Source organism: Nothobranchius furzeri, chromosome 16 (assembly GCF_043380555.1).
Source record: "Nothobranchius furzeri strain GRZ-AD chromosome 16, NfurGRZ-RIMD1, whole genome shotgun sequence".
NCBI lineage: Eukaryota > Metazoa > Chordata > Actinopteri > Cyprinodontiformes > Nothobranchiidae > Nothobranchius > Nothobranchius furzeri.
The window spans coordinates 19,015,605-19,036,970 of record NC_091756.1 but is presented as its reverse complement, the minus strand read 5'-3'; positions in this window follow the sequence as shown (position 1 = coordinate 19,036,970).

Below are 21,366 nucleotides of genomic sequence, written 5' to 3'. Positions count from 1 at the left end.
AACGTTACGGGAAGGTAGAATCTATTGAGTTGTAAGTGATCTGAACGTTTCAAGATGATCGCACATTCCTAAAGGGGTCAAACCATGTCCCAAAGGTCACCGGATCTGGCGTCAATTTAAAGAAGTAGTCCAGTTACACATTTGTGGACTTAGAACTTGGCTTCTGAATGTCCTAGAGAGATCAGGTTTGTTTTAATGTACTCCAACCAACAAACCCTACAACCACAAAAAGGAATGGAGTCATTAGCCCTTATGGTTTGTAAATGGCACCCAGAATTATGTTACACGAAGCACAATTTCACATCATTCTGGGTCATTTGTGTGAAAACAAGGTACAATCAGGCTGAAATGTTACAGGAAGGTAGAATCTATTGAGTTGTAAGTGATCTGAACGTTTCATGATGACAGCACTTTCCTAAGGGGGTCAAACCATGTCCCAAAGGTCACAGGGCCTGGTGTCACTTTAAAGAAGTAGTCCAGTTACACCTTTGAGGGCTTATAACTTGGCTTCTGAATGTCCTAGAGAGATCAGGTTTGTTTTAGTGTACTCCGATCAACAGCCCCTAAAACCTCAAAAAGGAATGGAGTCATTAGCACTTATGGTTTTTAAATGGCACCCAGAATTATGTTGCACGAAGCACAATTTCACATAATTCTGGGTTCATTTGTGTGAAAACAAGGTCCAATCAGGCTGAAACGTTACACAAGAAGGTAGAATCTATTGAGTTGTAATTGATCTGAACGTTTCAAGATGATCACACATTCCTATAGGGGGTAAAAGCATGTCCCAAAGGTCACCGGGCCTGGTGTCACTTTAAAGAAGTATTCCAGTTACACCTTTATGGGCTTATAACTTGGCTTCTGAATGTCCTAGAGAGGTTAGGTTTGTTTTAGTGTACTCCAATAAACAGCCCCTACAACCACAAAAAGGAATGGAGTCATTAGCACTTATGGTTTTTAAATGGCACCCAGAATTATGTTGAACGAAGCACAATTTCACATCATTCTGGGTTCATTTGTGTGAAAACAAGGTCCAATGAGGCTGAAACGTTACAGGAAGGTAGAATCTATTGAGTTGTAAGTGATCTGAACGTTTCAAGATGATCGCACACTCCTATAGGGGGTAAAACCATGTCCCAAAGGTCACCGGGCCTGGTGTCACTTTAAAGAAGTAGTCCAGTTACACCTTTGTGGGCTTATAACTTGGCTTCAGAATGTCCTAGAGAGGTTAGGTTTGTTTTAGTGTACTCCAATCAACAGCCCCTACAACCACAAAAAGGAATGGAGTCATTAGCACTTATGGTTTGTAAATGGCACCCAGAATTATGTTGCACGAAGCACAATTTCACATCATTCTGGGTCCATTTGTGTGAAAACAAGGTCCAATCAGGCTGAAACGCTACAAGAAGGTAGAATCTATTGAGTTGTAAGTGATCTGAACGTTTCAAGATGATCGCACATTCCTAAGGGGGTCAAACCATGTCCCAAAGGTCACCGGATCTGGTGTCAATTTAAAGAAGTAGTCCAGTTACACATTTGTGGGCTTATAACTTGGTTTCTGAATGTCCTAGAGAGATCAGGTTTGTTTTAGTGTACTCCAATCAACATCCCCTACAACCACAAAAAGGAATGGAGTCATTAGCACTTATGGTTTTTAAATGGCACCCAGAATTATGCTGCACTAAGCACAATTTCACATCATTCTGGCTTCATTTGTGTGAAAACAAGGTCCAATCAGGCTGAAACGCTACAAGAAGGTAGAATCTATTCAGTTGTAAGTGATCTGAACGTTTCAAGATGATCGCACATTCCTAAGGTGGTCAAACCATGTCCCAAAGGTCACCGGATCTGGTGTCAATTTAAAGAAGTAGTCCAGTTACACATTTGTGGGCTTATAACTTGGCTTCTGAATGTCCTAGAGAGATCAGGTTTGTTTTACTGTACTCCAATCAACATCCCCTACAACCTCAAAAAGGAATGGCGTCATTAGCACTTATGGTTTTTAAATGGCACCCAGAATTATGCTGCACTAAGCACAATTTCACATCATTCTGGCTTCATTTGTGTGAAAACAAGGACCAATCAGGCTGAAACGTTACAGGAAGGTAGAGTCTATTGAGTTGTAAGTGATCTGAACGTTTCATGATGATAGCACTTTCCTAAGGGGGTCAAACCATGTCCCAAAAGTCACCGGATCTGGTGTCAATTTAAAGAAGTAGTCCAGTTACACATTTGTGGGCTTAGAACTTGGCTTCTGAATGTCCTAGAGAGATCAGGTTTGTTTTAATGTACTCCAACCAACATCCCCTACAACCACAAAAAGGAATGGAGTCATTAGCACTTATGGTTTGTAAATGGCACCCAGAATTATGTTGCACGAAGCACAATTTCACATCATTCTGGGTCATCTGTGTGAAAACAAGGTACAATCAGGCTGAAATGTTACAGGAAGGTAGAATCTATTGAGTTGTAAGTGATCTGAACGTTTCAAGATGATAGCACTTTCCTAAGGGGGTCAAACCATGTCCCCAAGGTCACCGGGCCTGGTGTCACTTTAAAGAAGTAGTCCAGTTACACCTTTGTGGGCTTATAACTTGGCTTCTGAATGTCCTAGAGAGGTTAGGTTTGTTTTAGTGTACTCCAATCAACAGCCCCTACAACCACAAAAAGGAATGGAGTCATTAGCACTTATGGTTTGTTAATGGCACCCAGAATTATGTTGCACGAAGCACAATTTCACATCATTCTGGGTTCATTTGTGTGAAAACAAGGTCCAATCAGGCTGAAACGTTACAGGAAGGTAGAATCTATTGAGTTGTAAGTGATCTGAACGTTTCATGATGATAGCACATGTCCCAAAGGTCACCGGATCTGGTGTTAATTTAAAGAAGTAGTCCAGTTACTCATTTGTGGGCTTATAACTTGGCTTCTGAATGTCCTAGAGAGATCAGGTTTGTTTTAGTGTACTCCAATCAACATCCCCTACAACCTCAAAAATGAATGGAGTCATTAGCACTTATGGTTCTTAAATGACACCCAGAAATATCCTGCACTAAGCACAATTTCACATCATTCTGGGTTCATTTGTGTGAAAACAAGGTCCAATCAGGCTGAAACGTTACAGGAAGGTAGAATCTATTGAGATGTAAGTGATCTGAACGTTTCATGATGATAGCACTTTCCTAAGGGGGTCAAACCATGTCCCAAAGGTCACCAGATCTGGTGTCAATTTAAAGAAGTAGTCCAGTTACACATTTGTGGGCTGATAACTTGGCTTCTGAATGTCCTAGAGAGATCAGGTTTGTTTTAATGTACTCCAACCAACAGCCCCTACAACCTCAAAAAGGAATGGAGTCATTAGCACTTATGGTTTTTAAATGGCACCCAGAATTATGTTGCACGAAGCACAATTTCACATCATTCTGGGTTCATTTGTGTGAAAACAAGGTCCAATCAGGCTGAAACGTTACACAAGAGGGTAGAATCTATTGAGTTGTAAGTGATCTGAACGTTTCAAGATGATCACAAATTCCTATAGGGGGTCAAACCATGTCCCAAAGGTCACCGGGCCTGGTGTCACTTTAAAGAAGTAGTCCAGTTACACCTTTGTGGGCTTATAACTTGGCTTCTGAATGTCCTAGAGAGTTTAGGTTTGTTTTACTGTACTCCAATCAACAGCCCCTACAACCACAAAAAGGAATGGAGTCATTAGCACTTATGGTTTGTAAATGGCACCCAGAATTATGTTGCACGAAGCACAATTTCACATCATTCTGGGTTCATTTGTGTGAAAACAAGGTCCAATCAGGCTGAAACGTTACAGGAAGGTAGAATCTATTGAGTTGTAAGTGATCTGAACGTTTCATGATGATAGAACATTCCTAAGGGGGTCAAACCATGTCCCAAAGGTCACCGGATCTGGTGTCAATTTAAAGAAGTAGTCCAGTTACACATTTGTGGGCTTATAACTTGGCTTCTGAATGTCCTAGAGAGATCAGGTTTGTTTTAGTGTACTCCAATCAACAGCCCCTACAACCACAAAAAGGAATGGAGTCATTAGCACTCATGGTTTGTAAATGGCACCCAGAATTATGTTGCACGAAGCACAATTTCACATCATTCTGGGTCCATTTGTGTGAAAACAAGGTCCAATCAGGCTGAAACGTTACAGGAAGGTAGAATCTATTGAGTTGTAAGTGATCTGAACGTTTCATGATGATAGCACTTTCCTAAGGGGTTCAAACCATGTCCGAAAGGTCACTGGATCTGGTGTCAATTTAAAGAAGTAGTCCAGTTACACATTTGTGGGCTTATAACTTGGCTTCTGAATGTCCTAGAGAGATCAGGTTTGTTTTAATGTACTCCAATCAACAGCCCCTACAACCACAAAAAGGAATGGAGTCATTAGCACTTAAGGTTTGTAAATGGCACCCAGAATTATGTTGCACGAAGCACAATTTCACATCATTCTGGGTTCATTTGTGTGAAAACAAGGTACAATCAGGCTGAAATGTTACAGGAAGGTAGAATCTATTGAGTTGTAAGTGATCTGAACGTTTCATGATGATAGCACTTTCCTAAGGGTGTCAAACCATGTCCCAAAGGTCACCGGGCCTGGTGTCACTTTAAAGAAGTAGTCCAGTTACACATTTGTGGGCTTATAACTTGGCTTCTGAATGTCCTAGAGAGGTTAGGTTTGTTTTAGTGTACTCCAATCAACAGCCCCTACAACCACAAAAAGGAATGGAGTCATTAGCACTTATGGTTTGTAAATGGCACCCAGAATTATGTTGCACGAAGCACAATTTCACATCATTCTGGGTTCATTTGTGTGAAAACAAGGTCCAATGAGGCTGAAAGTTACAGGAAGGTAGAATCTATTGAAATGTAAGTGATCTGAACGTTTCATGATGATAGCACTTTCCTAAGGGGGTCAAACCATGTCCCAAAGGTCACCGGATCTGGTGTCAATTTAAAGAATTAGTCCTGTTACACATTTGTGGGCTGATAACTTGGCTTCTGAATGTCCTAGAGAGATCAGCTTTGTTTTAATGTACTCCAATCAACAGCCCCTACAACCACAAAAAGGAATGGAGTCATTAGCACTTATGGTTTGTAAATGGCACCCAGAATTATGTTGCACGAAGCAAAATTTCACATCATTCTGGGTCCATTTGTGTGAAAACAAGGTCCAATCAGGCTGAAACGTTACAAGAAGGTAGAATCTATTGAGTTGTAAGTGATCTGAACGTTTCAAGATGATCGCTCATTCCTATAGGGGGTAAAACCATGTCCCAAAGGTCACTGGGCCTGGTGTCACTTTAAAGAAGTAGTCCAGTTACACCTTTGTGGGCTTTTAACTTGGCTTCTGAATGTCCTATAGAGATCAGGTTTGTTTTAGTGTACTCCAATCAACATCCCCTAATACCTCAAAAAGGAATGGAGTCATTAGCACTTATGGTTTTTAAATTGCACCCAGAATTATTTTGCACGTAGCACAATTTCACATCATTCTGGGTTCATTTATGTGAAAACAAGGTCCAATCAGGCTGAAATGTTACAGGAAGGTAGAATCTATTGAGTTGTAAGTGATCTGAACGTTTCATGATGATAGCACTTTCCTAAGGGGGTCAAACCATGTCCCAAAGGTCACCGGATCTGGTGTCAATTTAAAGAAGTAGTCCAGTTACACATTTGTGGGCTTATAACTTGGCTTCTGACTGTCCTAGAGAGATCAGGTTTGTTTTAGTATACTCCAATCAACAGCCCCTACAACCACAAAAAGGAATGGAGTCATTAGCACTTATGGTTTTTAAATGGCACCCAGAATTATGTTGCACGAAGCACAATTTCACATCATTCTGGGTCCATTTGTGTGAAAACAAGGTCCAATCAGGCTGAAACGTTACAAGAAGGTAGAATCTATTGAGTTGTAAGTGATCTGAACGTTTCAAGATGATCGCACTTTCCTAAGGGGGTCAAACCATGTCCCAAAGGTCACCGGATCTGGTGTCAATTTAAAGAAGTAGTCCAGTTACACATTTGTGGGCTTAGAACTTGGCTTCTGAATGTCCTAGAGAGATCAGGTTTGTTTTAATGTACTCCAACCAACATCCCCTACAACCACAAAAAGGAATGGAGTCATTAGCACTTATGGTTTGTAAATGGCACCCAGAATTATGTTGCACGAAGCACAATTTCACATCATTCTGGGTCATTTGTGTGAAAACAAGGTACAATCAGGCTGAAATGTTACAGGAAGGTAGAATCTATTGAGTTGTAAGTGATCTGAACGTTTCAAGATGATAGCACTTTCCTAAGGGGGTCAAAGCATGTCCCCAAGGTCACCGGGCCTGGTGTCACTTTAAAGAAGTAGTCCAGTTACACCTTTGTGGGCTTATAACTTGGCTTCTGAATGTCCTAGAGAGGTTAGGTTTGTTTTAGTGTACTCCAATCAACAGCCCCTACAACCACAAAAAGGAATGGAGTCATTAGCACTTATGGTTTGTAAATGGCACCCAGAATTATGTTGCACGAAGCACAATTTCACATCATTCTGGGTTCATTTGTGTGAAAACAAGGTCCAATCAGGCTGAAACGTTACAGGAAGGTAGAATCTATTGAGTTGTAAGTGATCTGAACGTTTCATGATGATAGCACATGTCCCAAAGGTCACCGGATCTGGTGTCAATTTAAAGAAGTAGTCCAGTTACTCATTTGTGGGCTTATAACTTGGCTTCTGAATGTCCTAGAGAGATCAGGTTTGTTTTAGTGTACTCCAATCAACATCCCCTACAACCTCAAAAAGGAATGGAGTCATTAGCACTTATGGTTCTTAAATGACACCCAGAAATATCCTGCACTAAGCACAATTTCACATCATTCTGGGTTCATTTGTGTGAAAACAAGGTCCAATCAGGCTGAAACGTTACAGGAAGGTAGAATCTATTGAGATGTAAGTGATCTGAACGTTTCATGATGATAGCACTTTCCTAAGGGGGTCAAACCATGTCCCAAAGGTCACCAGATCTGGTGTCAATTTAAAGAAGTAGTCCAGTTACACATTTGTGGGCTTATAACTTGGCTTCTGAATGTCCTAGAGAGATCAGGTTTGTTTTAATGTACTCCAACCAACAGCCCCTACAACCTCAAAAAGGAATGGAGTCATTAGCACTTATGGTTTTTAAATGGCACCCAGAATTATGTTGCACGAAGCACAATTTCACATCATTCTGGGTTCATTTGTGTGAAAACAAGGTCCAATCAGGCTGAAACGTTACACAAGAGGGTAGAATCTATTGAGTTGTAAGTGATCTGAACGTTTCAAGATGATCGCAAATTCCTATAGGGGGTCAAACCATGTCCCAAAGGTCACCGGGCCTGGTGTCACTTTAAAGAAGTAGTCCAGTTACACCTTTGTGGGCTTATAACTTGGCTTCTGAATGTCCTAGAGAGGTTAGGTTTGTTTTACTGTACTCCAATCAACAGCCCCTACAACCACAAAAAGGAATGGAGTCATTAGCACTTATGGTTTGTAAATGGCACCCAGAATTATGTTGCACGAAGCACAATTTCACATCATTCTGGGTTCATTTGTGTGAAAACAAGGTCCAATCAGGCTGAAACGTTACAGGAAGGTAGAATCTATTGAGTTGTAAGTGATCTGAACGTTTCATGATGATAGAACATTCCTAAGGGGGTCAAACCATGTCCCAAAGGTCACCGGATCTGGTGTCAATTTAAAGAAGTAGTCCAGTTACACATTTGTGGGCTTATAACTTGGCTTCTGAATGTCCTAGAGAGATCAGGTTTGTTTTAGTGTACTCCAATCAACAGCCCCTACAACCACAAAAAGGAATGGAGTCATTAGCACTCATGGTTTGTAAATGGCACCCAGAATTATGTTGCACGAAGCACAATTTCACATCATTCTGGGTCCATTTGTGTGAAAACAAGGTCCAATCAGGCTGAAACGTTACAGGAAGGTAGAATCTATTGAGTTGTAAGTGATCTGAACGTTTCATGATGATAGCACTTTCCTAAGGGGTTCAAACCATGTCCGAAAGGTCACCGGATCTGGTGTCAATTTAAAGAAGTAGTCCAGTTACACATTTGTGGGCTTATAACTTGGCTTCTGAATGTCCTAGAGAGATCAGGTTTGTTTTAATGTACTCCAATCAACAGCCCCTACAACCACAAAAAGGAATGGAGTCATTAGCACTTAAGGTTTGTAAATGGCACCCAGAATTATGTTGCACGAAGCACAATTTCACATCATTCTGGGTCCATTTGTGTGAAAACAAGGTCCAATCAGGCTGAAACGTTACAAGAAGGTAGAATCTATTCAGTTGTAAGTGATCTGAACGTTTCATGATGATCGCACATTCCTATGGGGGGTCAAACCATGTCCCAAAGGTCACCGGGCCTGGTGTCACTTTAAAGAAGTAGTCCAGTTACACCTTTGTGGGCTTATAACTTGGCTTCTGAATATCCTAGAGAGGTCAGGTTTGTTTTAGAGTACTCCAATTAGCAGCCCCCATTACCACTAAAAGGAATGGAGTCATTAGCACTTATGGTTTTTAAATGGCACCCAGAATTATGTTGCATGAAGCACAATTTCACATCATTCTGGGTCCATTTGTGTGAAAACAAGGTCCAATCAGGCTGAAATGTTACAAGAAGGTAGAATCTATTGAGTTGTAAGTGATCTGAACGTTTCAAGATGATCACACTTTCCTAAGAGGGTCAAACCATGTCCCAAAGGTCACCGGATATGGTGTCAATTTAAAGAAGTAGTCCAGTTACATATTTGTGTGCTTATAACTTGGCTTCTTAATGTCCTAGAGAGATCAGGTTTGTTTTAGTATACACCAATCAACAGCCCCTACAACCACAAAAAGGAATGGAGTCATTAGCACTTATGGTTTTTAAATGGCACCCAGAATTATGTTGCACAAAGCACAATTTCACATCATTCTGGGTCATTTGTGTGAAAACAAGGTACAATCAGGCTGAAATGTTACAGGAAGGTAGAATCTATTGAGTTGTAAGTGATCTGAACGTTTCATGATGACAGCACTTTCCTAAGGGGGTCAAACCATGTCCCAAAGGTCACAGGGCCTGGTGTCACTTTAAAGAAGTAGTCCAGTTACACCTTTGAGGGCTTATAACTTGGCTTCTGAATGTCCTAGAGAGATCAGGTTTGTTTTAGTGTACTCCGATCAACAGCCCCTAAAACCTCAAAAAGGAATGGAGTCATTAGCACTTATGGTTTTTAAATGGCACCCAGAATTATGTTGCACGAAGCACAATTTCACATAATTCTGGGTTCATTTGTGTGAAAACAAGGTCCAATCAGGCTGAAACGTTACACAAGAAGGTAGAATCTATTGAGTTGTAATTGATCTGAACATTTCAAGATGATAGCACTTTCCTATAGGGGGTAAAACCATGTCCCAAAGGTCACCGGGCCTGGTGTCACTTTAAAGAAGTAGTCCAGTTACACCTTTGTGGGCTTATAACTTGGCTTCTGAATGTCCTAGAGAGGTTAGGTTTGTTTTAGTGTACTCCAATAAACAGCCCCTACAACCACAAAAAGGAATGGAGTCATTAGCACTTATGGTTTTTAAATGGCACCCAGAATTATGTTGCACGAAGCACAATTTGACATCATTCTGGGTTCATTTGTGTGAAAATAAGGTCCAATGAGGCTGAAACGTTACAGGAAGGTAGAACCTATTGAGTTGTAAGTGATCTGAACGTTTCATGATGATAGCACTTTCCTAAGGGGGTCAAACCATGTCCCAAAGGTCACCGGATCTGGTGTCAATTTAAAGAAGTAGTCCAGTTACACATTTGTGGGCTTATAACTTGGCTTCTGAATGTCCTAGAGAGATCAGGTTTGTTTTAGTGTACTCCAATCAACAGCCCCTACAACCACAAAAAGGAATGGAGTCATTAGCACTTAAGGTTTGTAAATGGCAACCAGAATTATGTTGCACGAAGCACAATTTCACATCATTCTGGGTCCATTTGTGTGAAAACAAGGTCCAATCAGGCTGAAACGCTACAAGAAGGTAGAATCTATTGAGTTGTAAGTGATCTGAATGTTTCAAGATGATCGCACATTCCTATAGGGGGTAAAACCATGTCCCAAAGGTCACTGGGCCTGGTGTCACTTTAAAGACGTAGTCCAGTTACACCTTTGTGGGCTTATAACTTGGCTTCTGAATGTCCTAGAGAGATCAGGCTTGTTTTAGTGTACTCCAATCAACAACCCCTACAACCACAAAAAGGAATGGAGTCATTAGCACTTATGGTTTGTAAATGGCACACAGAATTATGGTGCACGAAGCACAATTTCACATCATTCTGGGTTCATTTGTGTGAAAACAAGGTCCAATCAGGCTGAAACGTTACAGGAAGGTAGAATCTATTGAGTTGTAAGTGATCTGAACGTTTCATGATGATAGCACTTTCCTAAGGGGGTCAAACCATGTCCCAAAGGTCACCGGATCTGGTGTCAATTTAAAGAAGTAGTCCAGTTACACATTTGTGGGCTTATAACTTGGCTTCTGAATGTCCTAGAGAGATCAGGTTTGTTTTAATGTACTCCAACCAACAGCCTCTACAACCACAAAAAGGAATGGAGTCATTAGCACTTATGGTTAGTAAATGGCACCCAGAATTATGTTGCACGAAGCACAATTTCACATCATTCTGGGTCCATTTGTGTGAAAACAAGGTCCGATCAGGCTGAAACGCTACAAGAAGGTAGAATCTATTGAGTTGTAAGTGATCTGAACTTTTCAAGATGATCGCACATTCCTATAGGGGGTAAAACCATGTCCCAAAGGTCACCGGGCCTGGTGTCACTTTAAAGACGTAGTCCAGTTACACCTTTGTGGGCTTATAACTTGGCTTCTGAATGTCCTAGAGAGATCAGGCTTGTTTTAGTGTACTCCAATCAACAGCCCCTACAACCACAAAAAGGAATGGAGTCATTAGCACTTATGGTTTGTAAATGGCACACAGAATTATGGTGCACGAAGCACAATTTCACATCATTCTGGGTTCATTTGTGTGAAAACAAGGTCCAATCAGGCTGAAACGTTACAGGAAGGTAGAATCTATTGAGTTGTAAGTGATCTAAACGTTTTATGCTGATAGCACTTTCCTAAGGGGGTCAAACCATGTCCCAAAGGTCACCGGATCTGGTGTCAATTTAAAGAAGTCGTCCAGTTACACATTTGTGGGCTTATAACTTGGCTTCTGAATGTCCTAGAGAGATCAGGTTTGTTTTAATGTACTCCAACCAACAGCCCCTACAACCACAAAAAGGAATGGAGTCATTAGCACTTATGGTTAGTAAATGGCACCCAGAATTATGTTGCACGAAGCACAATTTCACATCATTCTGGGTCCATTTGTGTGAAAACAAGGTCCAATCAGGCTGAAACGTTACAAGACGGTAGAATCTATTGAGTTGTAAGTGATCTGAACGTTTCATGATGATCGCACATTCCTATAGTGGGTCAAACCATGTCCCAAAGGTCACCGGGCCTGGTGTCACTTTAAAGAAGTAGTCCAGTTACACCTTTGTGGGGTTATAACTTGGCTTCTGAATGTCCTAGAGAGATCAGGTTTGTTTTAGTGTACTCCAGTCAACATCCCCTACAACCTCAAAAAGGAATGGGGTCATTAGCACTTATGGTTTTTAAATGGCACCCAGAATTATGTTGCACGAAGCACAATTTCACATCATTCTGGGTTCATTTGTGTGAAAACAAGGTCCAATCAGTCTGAAATGTTACAGGAAGGTAGAATCTATTGAGTTGTAAGTGATCTGAACGTTTCATGATGATAGCACTTTTCTAAGGGGGTCAAACCATGTCCCATAGGTCACCGGATCTGGTGTCAATTTAAAGAAGTAGTCCAGTTACACCTTTGTGGGCTTTTAACTTGGCTTCTGAATGTCCTAGAGAGATCAGGTTTGTTTTAGTGTACTCCAATCAACAGCCCCTACAACCACAAAAAGGAATGGAGTCATTAGCACTTATGGTTTTTAAATGGCACCCAGAATTATGTTGCACGAAGCACAATTTCACATCATTCTGAGTCCATTTGTGTGAAAACAAGGTCCAATCGGGCTGAAACGCTACAAGAAGGTATAATCTATTGAGTTGTAAGTGATCTGAACGTTTCAAGATGATCGCACATTCCTAAGGGGGTCAAACCATGTCCCAAAGGTCACCGGATCTGGTGTCAATTTAAAGAAGTAGTCCAGTTACACATTTGTGGGCTTATAACTTGGCTTCTGAATGTCCTAGAGAGATCAGGTTTGTTTTAGTGTACTCCAATCAACAACCCCTACAACCTCAAAAAGGAATGGAGTCATTAGCACTTATGGATTTTAAATGGCACCCAGAATTATGCTGCACTAAGCACAATTTCACATCATTCTGGGTTCATTTGTGTGAAAACAAGGTCCAATCAGTCTGAAATGTTACAGGAAGGTAGAATCTATTGAGTTGTAAGTGATCTGAACGTTTCATGATGATAGCACTTTTCTAAGGGGGTCAAACCATGTCCCTTAGGTCACCGGATCTGGTGTCAATTTAAAGAAGTAGTCCAGTTACACCTTTGTGGGCTTTTAACTTGGCTTCTGAATGTCCTAGAGAGATCAGGTTTGTTTTAGTGTACTCCAATCAACAGCCCCTACAACCGCAAAAAGGAATGGAGTCATTAGCACTTATGGTTTTTAAATAGCACCCAGAATTATGTTGCACGAAGCACAATTTCACATCATTCTGAGTCCATTTGTGTGAAAACAAGGTCCAATCGGGCTGAAACGCTACAAGAAGGTAGAATCTATTGAGTTGTAAGTGATCTGAACGTTTCAAGATGATCGCACATTCCTAAGGGGGTCAAACCATGTCCCAAAGGTCACCGGATCTGGTGTCAATTTAAAGAAGTAGTCCAGTTACACATTTGTGGGCTTATAACTTGGCTTCTGGATGTCCTAGAGAGATCAGGTTTGTTTTAGTGTACACCAATCAACAGCCCCTACAACCACAAAAAGGAATGGAGTCATTAGCACTTAAGGTTTGTAAATGGCACCCAGAATTATGTTGCATGAAGCACAATTTCACATCATTCTGGGTCCATTTGTGTGAAAACAAGGTCCAATCAGGCTGAAATGCTACAAGAAGGTAGAATCTATTGAGTTGTAAGTGATCTGAACGTTTCAAGATGATCGCACATTCCTATAGGGGGTAAAACCATGTCCCAAAGGTCACCGGGCCTGGTGTCACTTTAAAGAAGTAGTCCAGTTACACCTTTGTGGGCTTATAACTTGGCTTCTGAATGTCCTAGAGAGATCAGGTTTATTTTAGTGTACTCCAATCAACATCCCCTACAACCTCAAAAAGGAATGGAGTCATTAGCACTTATGGTTCTTACATGGCACCCAGAATGATGCTGCACTAAGCACAATTTCACATCATTCTGGGTTCATTTGTGTGAAAACAAGGTCCAATCAGGCTGAAACGTTACGGGAAGGTAGAATCTATTGAGTTGTAAGTGATCTGAACGTTTCATGATGATAGCACTTACCTAAGGGGGTCAAACCATGTCCCAAAGGTCACCGGATCTGGCGTCAATTTAAAGAAGTAGTCCAGTTACACATTTGTGGACTTAGAACTTGGCTTCTGAATGTCCTAGACAGATCAGGTTTGTTTTAATGTACTCCAACCAACAAACCCTACAACCACAAAAAGGAATGGAGTCATTAGCACTTATGGTTTGTAAATGGCACCCAGAATTATGTTACACGAGGCACAATTTCACATCATTCTGGGTCATTTGTGTGAAAACAAGGTACAATCAGGCTGAAATGTTACAGGAAGGTAGAATCTATTGAGTTGTAAGTGATCTGAACGTTTCATGATGACAGCACTTTCCTAAGGGGGTCAAACCATGTCCCAAAGGTCACAGGGCCTGGTGTCACTTTAAAGTAGTAGTCCAGTTACACCTTTGAGGGCTTATAACTTGGCTTCTGAATGTCCTAGAGAGATCAGGTTTGTTTTAGTGTACTCCGATCAACAGCCCCTAAAACCTCAAGAAGGAATGGAGTCATTAGCACTTATGGTTTTTAAATGGCACCCAGAATTATGTTGCACGAAGCACAATTTCACATAATTCTGGGTTCATTTGTGTGAAAACAAGGTCCAATCAGGCTGAAACGTTACACAAGAAGGTAGAATCTATTGAGTTGTAATTGATCTGAACGTTTCAAGATGATCACACATTCCTATAGGGGGTAAAACCATGTCCCAAAGGTCACCGGGCCTGGTGTCACTTTAAAGAAGTAGTCCAGTTACACCTTTGTGGGCTTATAACTTGGCTTCTGAATGTCCTAGAGAGGTTAGGTTTGTTTTACTGTACTCCAATAAACAGCCCCTACAACCACAAAAAGGAATGGAGTCATTAGCACTTATGTTTTTTAAATGGCACCCAGAATTATGTTGCACGAAGCACAATTTCACATCATTCTGGGTTCATTTGTGTGAAAACAAGGTCCAATGAGGCTGAAACGTTACAGGAAGGTAGAATCTATTGAGTTGTAAGTGATCTGAATGTTTCAAGATGATCGCACATTCCTATAGGGGGTAAAACCATGTCCCAAAGGTCACCGGGCCTGGTGTCACTTTAAAGAAGTAGTCCAGTTACACCTTTGTGGGCTTATAACTTGGCTTCAGAATGTCCTAGAGAGGTTAGGTTTGTTTTAGTGTACTCCAATCAACAGCCCCTACAACCACAAAAAGGAATGGAGTCATTAGCACTTATGGTTTGTAAATGGCACCCAGAATTATGTTGCACGAAGCACAATTTCACATCATTCTGGGTCCATTTGTGTGAAAACAAGGTCCAATCAGGCTGAAACGCTACAAGAAGGTAGAATCTATTGAGTTGTAAGTGATCTGAACATTTCAAGATGATCGCACATTCCTAAGGGGGTCAAACCATGTCCCAAAGGTCACCGGATCTGGTGTCAATTTAAAGAAGTAGTCCAGTTACACATTTGTGGGCTTATAACTTGGCTTCTGAATGTCCTAGAGAGATCAGGTTTGTTTTAGTGTACTCCAATCAAGATCCCCTACAACCACAAAAAGGAATGGAGTCATTAGCACTTATGGTTTTTAAATGGCACCCAGAATTATGCTGCACTAAGCACAATTTCACATCATTCTGGCTTCATTTGTGTGAAAACAAGGTCCAATCAGGCTGAAACGCTACAAGAAGGTAGAATCTATTGAGTTGTAAGTGATCTGAGCGTTTCAAGATGATCGCACATTCCTAAGGGGGTCAAACCATGTCCCAAAGGTCACCGGATCTGGTGTCAATTTAAAGAAGTAGTCCAGTTACACATTTGTGGGCTTATAACTTGGCTTCTGAATGTCCTAGAGAGATCAGGTTTGTTTTAGTGTACTCCAATCAACATCCCCTACAACCTCAAAAAGGAATGGAGTCATTAGCACTTATGGTTTTTAAATGGCACCCAGAATTATGTTGCATGAAGCACAATTTCACATCATTCTGGGTCATTTGTGTGAAAACAAGGTACAATCAGGCTGAAATGTTACAGGAAGGTAGAATCTATTGAGTTGTAAGTGATCTGAATGTTTCATGATGATAGCACTTTCCTAAGGGGGTCAAACCATGTCCCCAAGGTCACCGGGCCTGGTGTCACTTTAAAGAAGTAGTCCAGTTACACCTTTGTGGGCTTATAACTTGGCTTCTGAATGTCCTAGAGAGGTTAGGTTTGTTTTAGTGTACTCCAATCAACAGCCCCTACAACCACAAAAAGGAATGGAGTCATTAGCACTTATGGTTTGTAAATGGCACCCAGAATTATGTTGCACGAAGCACAATTTCACATCATTCTGGGTTCATTTGTGTGAAAACAAGGTCAAATCAGGCTGAAACGTTACAGGAAGGTAGAATCTATTGAGTTGTAAGTGATCTGAACGTTTCATGATGATAGCACTTTCCTGAGGGGGTCAAACCATGTCCCAAAGGTCACCGGATCTGGTGTCAATTTAAAGAAGTAGTCCAGTTACTCAATTGTGGGCTTATAACTTGGCTTCTGAATGTCCTAGAGAGATTAGGTTTGTTTTAGTGTACTCCAATCAACATCCCCTACAACCTCAAAAAGGAATGGAGTCATTAGCACTTATGGTTCTTAAATGACACCCAGAATTATCCTGCACTAAGCACAATTTCACATCATTCTGGGTTCATTTGTGTGAAAACAAGGTCCAATCAGGCTGAAACGTTACAGGAAGGTAGAATCTATTGAGATGTAAGTGATCTGAACGTTTCATGATGATAGCACTTTCCTAAGGGGGTCAAACCATGTCCCAAAGGTCACCAGATCTGGTGTCAATTTAAAGAAGTAGTCCAGTTACACATTTGTGGGCTTATAACTTGGCTTCTGAATGTCCTAGAGAGATCAGGTTTGTTTTAGTGTACTCCAATCAACATCCCCTAATACCTCAATAAGGAATGGAGTCATTAGCACTTATGGTTTTTAAATTGCACCCAGAATTATTTTGCACGTAGCACAATTTCACATCATTCTGGGTTCATTTGTGTGAAAACAAGGTCCAATCAGGCTGAAATGTTACAGGAAGGTAGAATCTATTGAGTTGTAAGTGATCTGAACGTTTCATGATGATAGCACTTTCCTAAGGGGGTCAAACCATGTCCCAAAGGTCACCGGATCTGGTGTCAATTTAAAGAAGTAGTCCAGTTACACATTTGTGGGCTTATAACTTGGCTTCTGACTGTCCTAGAGAGATCAGGTTTGTTTTAGTATACTCCAATCAACAGCCCCTACAACCACAAAAAGGAATGGAGTCATTAGCACTTATGGTTTTTAAATGGCACCCAGAATTATGTTGCACGAAGCACAATTTCACATCATTCTGGGTCCATTTGTGTGAAAACAAGGTCCAATCAGGCTGAAACGTTACAAGAAGGTAGAATCTATTGAGTTGTAAGTGATCTGAACGTTTCAAGATGATCGCACTTTCCTAAGGGGGTCAAACCATGTCCCAAAGGTCACCGGATCTGGTGTCAATTTAAAGAAGTAGTCCAGTTACACATTTGTGGGCTTATAACTTGGCTTCTGAATGTCCTAGAGAGATCAGGTTTGTTTGAATGTACTCCAACCAACAGCCCCTACAACCACAAAAAGGAATGGAGTCATTAGCACTTATGGTTTGTAAATGGCACCCAGAATTATGTTGCACGAAGCACAATTTCACATCATTCTGGGTCCATTTGTGTGAAAACAAGGTCCAATCAGGCTGAAACGTTACAAGAAGGTAGAATCTATTCAGTTGTAAGTGATCTGAACGTTTCATGATGATCGCACATTCCTATGGGGGGTCAAACCATGTCCCAAAGGTCACCGGGCCTGGTGTCACTTTAAAGAAGTAGTCCAGTTACACCTTTGTGGGCTTATAACTTGGCTTCTGAATATCCTAGAGAGATCAGGTTTGTTTTAGTATACACCAATCAACAGCCCCTACAACCACAAAAAGGAATGGAGTCATTAGCACTTATGGTTTTTAAATGGCACCCAGAATTATGTTGCACAAAGCACAATTTCACATCATTCTGGGTCATTTGTGTGAAAACAAGGTACAATCAGGCTGAAATGTTACAGGAAGGTAGAATCCATTGAGTTGTAAGTGATCTGAACGTTTCATGATGACAGCACTTTCCTAAGGGGGTCAAACCATGTCCCAAAGGTCACAGGGCCTGGTGTCACTTTAAAGAAGTAGTCCAGTTACACCTTTGAGGGCTTATAACTTGGCTTCTGAATGTCCTAGAGAGATCAGGTTTGTTTTAGTGTACTCAGATCAACAGCCCCTAAAACCTCAAAAAGGAATGGAGTCATTAGCACTTAAGGGTTTTTAAATGGCACCCAGAATTATGTTGCACGAAGCACAATTTCACATAATTCTGGGTTCATTTGTGTGAAAACAAGGTCCAATCAGGCTGAAACGTTACACAAGAAGGTAGAATCTATTGAGTTGTAATTGATCTGAACGTTTCAAGATGATAGCACTTTCCTATAGGGGGTAAAACCATGTCCCAAAGGTCACCGGGCCTGGTGTCACTTTAAAGAAGTAGTCCAGTTACACCTTTGTGGGCTTATAACTTGGCTTCTGAATGTCCTAGAGAGGTTAGGTTTGTTTTAGTGTACTCCAATAAACAGCCCCTACAACCACAAAAAGGAATGGAGTCATTAGCACTTATGGTTTTTAAATGGCACCCAGAATTATGTTGCACGAAGCACAATTTGACATCATTCTGGGTTCATTTGTGTGAAAATAAGGTCCAATGAGGCTGAAACGTTACAGGAAGGTAGAACCTATTGAGTTGTAAGTGATCTGAACGTTTCATGATGATAGCACTTTCCTAAGGGGGTCAAACCATGTCCCAAAGGTCACCGGATCTGGTGTCAATTTAAAGAAGTAGTCCAGTTACACATTTTTGGGCTTATAACTTGGCTTCTGAATGTCCTAGAGAGATCAGGTTTGTTTTAGTGTACTCCAATCAACAGCCCCTACAACCACAAAAAGGAATGGAGTCATTAGCACTTAAGGTTTGTAAATGGCAACCAGAATTATGTTGCACGAAGCACAATTTCACATCATTCTGGGTCCATTTGTGTGAAAACAAGGTTCAATCAGGCTGAAACGCTACAAGAAGGTAGAATCTATTGAGTTGTAAGTGATCTGAATGTTTCAAGATGATCGCACATTCCTATAGGGGGTAAAACCATGTCCCAAAGGTCACTGGGCCTGGTGTCACTTTAAAGACGTAGTCCAGTTACACCTTTGTGGGCTTATAACTTGGCTTCTGAATGTCCTAGAGAGATCAGGCTTGTTTTAGTGTACTCCAATCAACAACCCCTACAACCACAAAAAGGAATGGAGTCATTAGCACTTATGGTTTGTAAATGGCACACAGAATTATGGTGCACGAAGCACAATTTCACATCATTCTGGGTTCATTTGTGTGAAAACAAGGTCCAATCAGGCTGAAACGTTACAGGAAGGTAGAATCTATTGAGTTGTAAGTGATCTGAACGTTTCATGATGATAGCACTTTCCTAAGGGGGTCAAACCATGTCCCAAAGGTCACCGGATCTGGTGTCAATTTAAAGAAGTAGTCCAGTTACACATTTGTGGGCTTATAACTTGGCTTCTGAATGTCCTAGAGAGATCAGGTTTGTTTTAATGTACTCCAACCAACAGCCTCTACAACCACAAAAAGGAATGGAGTCATTAGCACTTATGTTTAGTAAATGGCACCCAGAATTATGTTGCACGAAGCACAATTTCACATCATTCTGGGTCCATTTGTGTGAAAACAAGGTCCGATCAGGCTGAAACGCTACAAGAAGGTAGAATCTATTGAGTTGTAAGTGATCTGAACGTTTCAAGATGATCGCACATTCCTATAGGGGATAAAACCATGTCTCAAAGGTCACCGGGCCTGGTGTCACTTTAAAGACGTAGTCCAGTTACACCTTTGTGGGCTTATAACTTGGCTTCTGAATGTCCTAGAGAGATCAGGCTTGTTTTAGTGTACTCCAATCAACAGCCCCTACAACCACAAAAAGGAATGGAGTCATTAGCACTTATGGTTTGTAAATGGCACACAGAATTATGGTGCACGAAGCACAATTTCACATCATTCTGGGTTCATTTGTGTTAAAACAAGGTCCAATCAGGCTGAAACGTTACAGGAAGGTAGAATCTATTGAGTTGTAAGTGATCTAAACATTTTATGCTGATAGCACTTTCCTAAGGGGGTCAAACCATGTCCCAAAGGTCACCGGATCTGGTGTCAATTTAAAGAAGTCGTCCAGTTACACATTTGTGGGCTTATAACTTGGCTTCTGAATGTCCTAGAGAGATCAGGTTTGTTTTAATGTACTCCAACCAACAGCCCCTACAACCACAAAAAGGAATGGAGTCATTAGCACTTATGGTTAGTAAATGGCACCCAGAATTATGTTGCACGAAGCACAATTTCACATCATTCTGGGTCCATTTGTGTGAAAACAAGGTCCAATCAGGCTGAAACGTTACAAGACGGTAGAATCTATTGAGTTGTAAGTGATCTGAACGTTTCATGATGATCGCACATTCCTATAGTGGGTCAAACCATGTCCCAAAGGTCACCGGGCCTGGTGTCACTTTAAAGAAGTAGTCCAGTTACACCTTTGTGGGGTTATAACTTGGCTTCTGAATGTCCTAGAGAGATCAGGTTTGTTTTAGTGTACTCCAGTCAACATCCCCTACAACCTCAAAAAGGAATGGGGTCATTAGCACTTATGGTTTTTAAATGGCACCCAGAATTATGTTGCACGAAGCACAATTTCACATCATTCTGGGTTCATTTGTGTGAAAACAAGGTCCAATCAGTCTGAAATGTTACAGGAAGGTAGAATCTATTGAGTTGTAAGTGATCTGAACGTTTCATGATGATAGCACTTTTCTAAGGGGGTCAAACCATGTCCCATAGGTCACCGGATCTGGTGTCAATTTAAAGAAGTAGTCCAGTTACACCTTTGTGGGCTTTTAACTTGGCTTCTGAATGTCCTAGAGAGATCAGGTTTGTTTTAGTGTACTCCAATCAACAGCCCCTACAACCACAAAAAGGAATGGAGTCATTAGCACTTATGGTTTTTAAATGGCACCCAGAATTATGTTGCACGAAGCACAATTTCACATCATTCTGAGTCCATTTGTGTGAAAACAAGGTCCAATCGGGCTGAAACGCTACAAGAAGGTAGAATCTATTGAGTTGTAAGTGATCTGAACGTTTCAAGATGATCGCACATTCCTAAGGGGGTCAAACCATGTCCCAAAGGTCACTGGATCTGGTGTCAATTTAAAGAAGTAGTCCAGTTACACATTTGTGGGCTTATAACTTGGCTTCTGAATGTCCTAGAGAGATCAGGTTTGTTTTAGTGTACTCCAATCAACAACCCCTACAACCTCAAAAAGGAATGGAGTCATTAGCACTTATGGTTTTTAAATGGCACCCAGAATTATGCTGCACTAAGCACAATTTCACATCATTCTGGGTTCATTTGTGTGAAAACAAGGTCCAATCAGTCTGAAATGTTACAGGAAGGTAGAATCTATTGAGTTGTAAGTGATCTGAACGTTTCATGATGATAGCACTTTTCTAAGGGGGTCAAACCATGTCCCATAGGTCACCGGATCTGGTGTCAATTTAAAGAAGTAGTCCAGTTACACCTTTGTGGGCTTTTAA